Below are 8840 nucleotides of genomic sequence, written 5' to 3' on the forward strand. Positions count from 1 at the left end.
CATGTTAGGTAGTAGCTGTTTTCACTTTCTGGCAATATAAAGAGAGTGGGAAAAATAGAAGCTTTGTTTTTAAAACACCGAGAAATGTTTATATATTTTATAACACTGGAAAATCAGTATTATTATTGCAACTCACCTCTCAATTTGCTATCAGTAGGTCAAATTTTTACCATAGATTTCTTTAACCTGTTCTTTCTATATAAACAGTTGCATTAAGGTGGATACTAGGGAAATTCTTGTCTTCTAAGAAGTCAGTATGGGGATAAGAAGAAATACCACAAGCTATAAATACCACATTCTTCATCAATCCCTGTTCCACACCACTCCATTTCTGGCCTCTAGGACAAAGTAATATAACTAAGTCTCAATTTCTCTATTTGCAGATGACAAAAACAATATGCTTTGTCTTATGACATTTTGAGGATCCAAGAAGATAGTATATGTATGTTGTTTTGAGGATCCAAGAAGACAGTGTAAGTAAACATGTTTTAAAAATTGCTAAGTAATAAAAAGTATAATTTTATAATAATACCATGTTATAAGGCCTGATTAAAAGCATGCTTCCACAAAGTTAGTACAGGTATATTGATGAGTATTTGCATGGGCCTATCTGGCAGTAGTGGGTGCTATGGAGGTATGCTGACATTATTATGTAGTAGATAAAAGTATAGTCTTTGAAACCAAACCAGCATGGGTTAAGATCCATAATCTGTCCTTCAGTAAGTGAAATACTTTGGGCAAGGTATTCAATTTCACTATTCTCATTTTTCTCATCTTTAAAATGGGATGACAATGCTTAGTTTATAGAGTTGTGAAATAAAAATGAGCAAGTACTTATCACACAGTATATGAGACATAGTAAGTCCCCTATTAATGATACCTCATTATATAATGAATCAGTTACTTTGCCAACAGATGAGAAGTTGGACTAATTGTATACTCCAAAATTGGAATTTTTGTACAGGTGTTTTAAGCACCTCCCCATTTTTCTGAAATCTTTGGATGCAGATCAGATCAGAATTTGTGTAAGATGATAAAATCATGCAGAATAGATGCATTTGGAACTTTGTTGAATTGACTTGGTTAGTAGTTCTTAATTTTTATATGCATAAAAATTACTTGGGGTGCTTATAATAGATGCAGAATATCAGATTTTAGTTCCAGAGATTTGATTTTGGGAATGTGATGTGTGTCCTGGGGATTAATGCCTAAAATTGTGATTCTGATATGGGTGATGCTACTAAGAGCTATTGCTCTCAGTGTCATGTTTAGGAGGACAATGCTGATTATACATGATTACTTTTCATTGTGTGTATATTCCAGGATAATCTACGATTTCTACTTTCTCTTCTAAAAGGTTTTCCCTTTGTTATATTGAGAAAAAAATTTTGGAACCACATGATATGGTACATTTGAAGTAGCTGCATTATAAAAAGTAATTACAAATATATAAAATTGAGATAGAATTTGAAAAGACTTAAAGAAATGCATCTATGAAAATATATATTTGCTTTATACATATTTTTGTGCATTTTGAATTGCTCTATTTTGTGATGTTGATTTATTTTCCAATTGCACTTCAGTCAGTTTTTAGAGGGTAGTCTAAAAACACAGAAAACAGAAAAAGAGTTAGTTTTCTACGCTTTCTATAGATAATATAAAATCCCTGAGGATATTTCTAGTGGTTGTTTTATTTGTTCAAACTTTGAGTTCTTTATATAAGATATTCTGGAAATTTAGAGGTTTGCCAACAATCATACTAATTTTATTGATCTGTGTGTGGTTCATGTTGTCTGTTTTAATATTTATGTTAATTAAGTATTTTTCAAATGGTCTTACCAAATTAAAAAAAAAGTAAATTATTTATTTAAACATATCTGTATAAACACAACCTCATACTCACACTTAGAAGACTTTAGAGTTAAGCTAAAGGATTTGTTAAACAATTGAGATTAATACTATTTTTCATTTACTATTATTGCACTAATAATAATGATGATAATTTTGATAGTTAACATTAGCTGAACACTGATTATTTGCCTTACACTTCATTATAATTTGTGAAATAAATGTTATTGTCATTCTGTTTTATGAATGAGGAAACTGATGTTCAGAGCAGGATGCCCAAGATTACACAGGTTGTAAGTAGTAGCATTGGAATTTGAGCTAGTTTATCTGATTCTGGAATTTGAAAATTTAAGTAATACACTAGTAATTTGCTTTAAGAAAAAATAATTCTAAATGTGAAAAAGAATAGTTTGACAAATTTTCAATGATGAAATAAAGCATTTTCCTTTCATTTGGAAAGAAGTGGAAAATAAAAATATGTACTTGGTTTCCTTTAAAAATCTAAATTAGTTTTCTCAGTAAATTCACACATGCATTCCAAATAACTTTATTTGTACATGGACTGACTACTGCTAGGCTAGAAATTGACAAAAGATATCAACAGACACAGACAAATAAGAGGAGATTCTTTTTTTTTAAATTAATTTATTTTAGAGAGCGAGAGCAAGCACAAATGGGGGAGGGGCAAACGGAGAGGGAGAGAGAGAATCTCAAGCAGACTCCCACTAAGCACAGAGCCTGCTGCCAAGATCGTGACCTGAGCTGAAACTAAGAGTCAGATACTAGCCTACTGAACCACACAGGCACCCCAAGGGGAGATTCTTTCAAGTAACCTCTATAAGAAGATGGCTTCCACCTAGAGCAAGAACAGGGCAGCATCATTGCAACAGAAAGCTTTGCTTTCTTAATCCATGTACCTGCCCCAGAGGTCACACACAACAGTGGCTGGGTCTGCTGACTTGCCACAATTATGGGCAAGACTTAAAGCAACTGTAGAAATGGTTATAAGGTAAGCTCATATTCACTCTGAGGATATACATATTTTTGTCAACATATGTATCTATCATAACCGTAAGCTTCAGAATAAGTAGGGACTTTTCACAGCATATTCCTGTGAATATGTGAATACCTTGAATAGGGCAGAATTAGTTTTCACTTTCCCATACTAAAAAGCAGGGCTTTACTGAAATTCTATTTTCATGCACCTAAAATTATCTAAACATTTGGCAAGATGAATGTGAAAATTAGTTTATTCAGACATTGACTATTTAGAAATGGTTTGAATTTTATTAAACGCTGAACAAAATTAAAATCAGTTTTGTTAGTTTATAAAGACAATTTGAGAACACAAAAAAAAGTGATGTTATTAAAGTTATGTTATATTGTGTTTTCCTGAGTATATCACTGTTATATCTAAATTTTAGGAAAAGAGCTCAGGCAGAACAAAAAATTAAACTGTTTTTATATCGAGGGTAACTGTATTTATATATTTTTTGAATAAATGAATGAAGGAAGGAAGGTATACTGACAGGAAGGAGTGATAAAGGAAGAAGAAAGAGACGGAGGGAGGAAGGGAAAGAGTAAGCAAGGTAAGATCAGAAGGTAAGGATTAAAGCCTGGATATAAAAAAGAGTAGAGTCAGAAGGGAGTTTATATATGAGTAAATGGCAAGACTAAGAAACTGGCCTTAATGAAATAAAAGTAACAGCATTTAAATGTAAGAAATGATGAAGAACTTGCTTCCATAAAGGTGATGTTGAATTATAATATATTCAAGAAGAAATACTTTAGGGTAATAACTACATCCTAGGTGTTGCAGTGGAAGGGTGGAGGTAAATGTAACTGAAGGGTTTTTTTCTTCTTTTTTTAATAAAAAGAAATAACATAAAATCATGGGCTAACGTTTTGGTGGGTTATCAATTACATTGAGAATTTACCAAAAATGACAAAGAAACTCTAGGTAAATGAAAAAACAGAGTCAAGTGTCAAAGTTATTGGTCCACTAAAGAGACTAAATGCCCTCATCCTTCTTGTATTGGAAATAGTATACATTAGGAAAAATGAAATTATTTAAATACTTGTATTAAATGAGTTTTTTTAAAAAGTCAATTATTTTTTGAGCTGCACTTATATACCAGGTATTGTGTTAAAATACACTTTTAATAGTTGCTCAATTATACTAAATCAGATTTCTATATAGCCTTAAGCCCCTTCCTCATTTATTCCTCCACTGAAATATTTCCTTTGGTGTAATGGTAAAATATCATCCTTCAGTAACCTTGGACTTTAATATATCACCTACATAACGACAGAAGCAATTACATAGTGTAAAAAGTTTGAGTTGCTTCATAACACACTTCCTAATTTCCTGTTTTGTTAATAGTATTAATGCTAAAGCAGGAAGACACTCAATTTAAAATGAAATTTATGGAACATGTGAATGATATCTATATATTAAATGTTATCTTTATATTAAATTATTATCTTTCAACAAATAAAATGACAAATTACATTATCCATTATAATAAAATCAATCTCATTTTTGGGACTGGTAATATTCATTACAATTTGACAATAAATACTCAACTGGAAATAAAAGTCACAAATTTTGCTTATTTTACATTAGAAAGTAGATATTCTCAAAAAGCACTCTTTGAAGTTTGATCAACAAAATATATGTGATTACTATCTCAAACTACTTTAAATAAATTGATAATTGAAGTAATATTCCTAACAGTGATAATATTCTTTAATGTAAGGCAATATTTAAATTTATTCTAGTATGAATATGTAAATGCAAGTTTCCATCCTTAAGAGATGAAAATTGTGCTATGATGAGACAATCTACTTGCTTTATATACTGAAAGAATTTTGACTTTTCCATTACTATTACAAAACAGAAGAAAACACAAATAGGACTGTTGCTGAGAAAAATTTCAAAATAATTTTTCTGCTCCTCTTTTTCTATATAGACACAGAATAATGAGTAAAAATTATGGTTTCTGTCTCTTAATATGAACTGAATAAGAAAGATTCACTATTAATACAGGACACTAGGATGAATTTCTAGAAAATCGGTCCATTCATTTATTGATTCTCTCATGCAGTAGGTATTTACTGAGCATTGACTTTATGAAACTCTCAGACTCTGTGGAATGAGACACGCAAAAGAGAAGCAATTTTTCCCCCCACTGGATTTCTGGCAAGAATTGGAATGTATTCAACTGAGATTAAGTCAAATCTAAAGATACAAGCAAAGAGAAAAGCTTTAAGAAAACAGAACTTTAATACAGGAGAAAAAAAAAGATACACAGCTACATTTAGTATGATAAAAAATACTAAAAATAAAACATGATAGAAATGTCCTTGAAAAGAAAAAATATATATATACATCTATAATAAAACAGCAACTAGATATTACTTTTATGTAAATTACTGAATATTTATAATCTAACCTTAAAGTAAACTAAAATGACCTATTTTGGAAAATTAATTAGGTTAGAGAAATATTTAAAATATCTGCCTTTTGCAAGACTACCAAATGCAAATCTCTTGATTGCTTTGTACTATATTCATCATGAATATGAATGTATAAAACAACTGAAATATAACATCAAAATAAAATATAGTAAAAGTATATTTATCAAACTAGGCCCTAATTTCCTAAGGATATCTTTGTGGAAGATATTTTAATCAGCCATGAAACTAAATGGCATTCCAATTTGCAATGGAATTTGAATACCTTAATGATATTTTCTATTAAGACATAATTTTAAATATTATCTAATATTTAAATATCAATATTTAATATTTATATAATTATATATTAATATAAAAATTATATATATTAAATATAATATTTAAATATTAAAATATTATTATAAAATAATATTTTAAATATTATCATTTGCTATTGGCAAATTTCCAATAGCAGTATTTTTGGATTTGAATTGAATAGTTTAATGGCTTTTTCTTTCTAGTCAAATTAGCAAGTAGGAAAATTGCTGATAATGTTTTTACTGTGGTGATTGATATTGATCATGAAGATAACTGAATGAATTAGCAGGTGATGGTCTAAATTTCCAGCAGGAATTTTATGGGTTCTCAACATCTCCAAATCTATACAGGAAGTTGAGACAAGAAGCCAGTGCTTCTGGGATGTCTTACTGCCTTCCTGCTGTCTTCTGATGTCTTACTGAAACTATACCTGAAACAGGGAGATTCATCTGAAATTCTTTCAAGGAAAGATCTTCCTTTAGATTCTGTAAATGTTCAGAAAGACTTGGTTAGATTAGCCATTGAAAATCTTCACAGAAAGGAATTGAAAGAGAAAGAGTCAGATCCAGATATGGATCATAGTCTAAACATCCAATCAGAAAAAGACATTCAAGAAGTAAAGAATATAAAGGAAATAGACTTGTCTTTGTCAGAACATGTTTTTGCTCTCATACTCTGAGGATTTTGAAGTGTCTTCTTTTAAGAAAGATATTTCAGCTGAATTGTACAAAGATGACTTCCAGGTGTCATCTCTATTGTCACTCAGGAAAGACTCAGTGTTGCAAAGACAAATCACAGCCAATCAGAAACTCTACAAGTAGAGCCATTAGCTTTGGCAGTGATGATGAAATCAGTGAGTGCCTCAGTGAGAAAAGCCTTTCTGTTCATAGGAATGTCCACTCGGAGGGGCTGTTTGAACTCAAGTACCCTACTGAGCTTATGAAAAGTAAGGAGCTCAGTGATGTAGAGCATGAACAGGGAATTACAGAATCCTATTCCTTGGTTTCAGTTTCTGTGGTAGATGAGTTACATGATTTCCATATTGGTGATAGGGTGTTAACTGGCAATGTTCAGCCAGAAACTCTTCCATTCAAATGTGTGACTAGTTTTGCTAAAGGATTTTGGGCTGGAGTGGAGTTGGATAAAGCTGAAGGAAATAAAAATGGAACCTATGATGGCATTGTATACTCTGTGTGCAAAGAAAAGCATGGTATTTTTGCTCTTCCTCAGAAAGTATCTCACATTCCAGAAAACTTTGAGGACTATGTACACATAAATGAAGATGAAGAGTCTTACTCAGATGGACAGTATCAATTCCATAATCAAGAACAGAAAGATATAGTGGATTCAAAGTCTGACAAAGAAAAGGATGCAGTTGAATATTTTTATGAGACCTCTCTTGTATGCATGATATAGAAGCCTCACTTGATAAAAGCCTTAAAATAGAAACAGACAACATTCAGGACATTTCTGGGGTACCTAAAACCCATGTTCATCAGCAGTCTTTGGTGGATTCACTGATCTGTTCCAAGGAAAACAAAGACCTTGTTTCTGCTGCCATAGAAAGTGTTTCCATTGCTGTAGAAGGCGATATTTTAGATAATAACTTTTCTGAAGAGTTAAGAAGAAACAGAAGCTTACAGAAAAGGAAGAGAACCTATATCCCAAGGTGTCAGAAAAGCTTTCTACTCTGCTTCTGGATCTTTTAATGAGAGAAAAGAACCACTTGGAAGCTCAGTTAAGGTCATCACAAAGTGAGGGGAAAAAGTCAAAGCAACAGCTAGAAAAAGTCAGCTTACTGACAAACACTTTACTAATAGTCTTTGTGAAGGACACGGTCAATCAACTACAAGAAATCAAAAAATCTAGGAATGAAAAAATCCAACTTAGCAATCAGGAGCTTCTTGATGATGATCAAAAATAAGTACCACCCCAAGTCCTATCCCCAAATCTTGAGGAACATTCATCAAGTGTTCCAGCTTTCTTCTTAAGGTTTGAGTTGGAAGATGAAAAAGAAGAGATTTCTTCACCAGATATATGCCCCAGACCTGAGAGGCCAGTATGTGGTGCCAGTAGGCAGGAAGAACTTGTGAAGAGACTTGCTGAACTTGAGATCAGCCGGGGGTTCCTGAGTGTATAAGGAGATGATCAAGACTGGTTGATGAAGACTTTGGTTTGAACTCTTCTCACAAGATCCCCAAAAATAAGGCAGAAGAAACAATTGTACCTTTAATGGCAGAACCTAAGAAAGCTCCTCAGAAGCCATGTGAAACACTATTGTCAGTCTCACATACTACAGAGGAAGTAGAAATTCTTGCCCATAATGCAGCAGAAGAACTTTGGAAATGGAAAGAATTAGGTCATTAGCATTCTTATTACAAAACTGCTTGGCTGTGCTAGTAAGGGTTTAGATTTAGAAAGCACTAGTGAATGGGTCTACAAACAAGTGGTTTTTGACTTAACAAAAGATATTTTTTTAGGAAGTATTTGCAGAGTGTCTCAACTTAAATCAACCTGTCTGGATGAAACCATGTAGAATCAACTCCAGTTATTTCCAACGAGTGAAAAACCCAAATAACCTTGATGAAATCAAGAACTTCACAGCCACAGAAGTACTCAAGTTGTTTAGTCTTAAAAAGGAGCCAAATCACAAAACAGATTGCCAGAAAATGATGAAATCTGGAAGAAAGAAAAGAGATCGGGTGGATCATATCCTGGTCCACGAGCTCCATGAAGAGGAGGCACAGTGGGTGCACTATGATGAGGATGAATTGTGTGTGAAGATAAAGCTAGATGACAGGATCTTTGAGACCTTGATCAGAGATATTATTGATGTTCTGAATCAGATCACTGAGAAACAGGAGAATACTAATTGTGTGACATCTTGCAAATAAACCGAACACTGAGCGCTTAAAAAAAAAAAAAAAAGGCATGTCATATGATGACAGGTTATAAAGAGGGGGAAATGGAAGAAAAAAAATCAGAATATTGGTACTTCTTGGTGTTTTCTGAGTCTTGCAAGAAAGAATAGAGGTAGAAATAGAAGGCACTAATTCTGTCCTAAAAGTTGCTCTCTACTTCTGACCTGCAATCAAAATTGACTGAGAGTTCCACAATCTGTAGTTTCCAGGGTTAAAAAGACTAAATGGTAAGGGTTATTATGATGGTTTTGAAGCTACAACTCTAACAGGAAGTAATTCAGTGACATGCTTTTG

General features: G+C 32.4%; 1 pseudogene; it reads left to right on the plus strand.

The window, feature by feature from the left end:
* The first annotated feature begins 628 nt into the window (after nt 1-628).
* LOC116863851 lies at nt 629-8519 on the plus strand (annotated as a pseudogene).
* The last annotated feature ends 321 nt before the right edge of the window (nt 8520-8840 follow it).

The sequence above is a fragment of the Lontra canadensis genome, unplaced genomic scaffold (genome assembly GCF_010015895.1).
Source record: "Lontra canadensis isolate GAN:19392208 unplaced genomic scaffold, GSC_riverotter_1.0 scaffold4, whole genome shotgun sequence".
Classification (NCBI taxonomy): Eukaryota; Metazoa; Chordata; class Mammalia; order Carnivora; family Mustelidae; genus Lontra; species Lontra canadensis.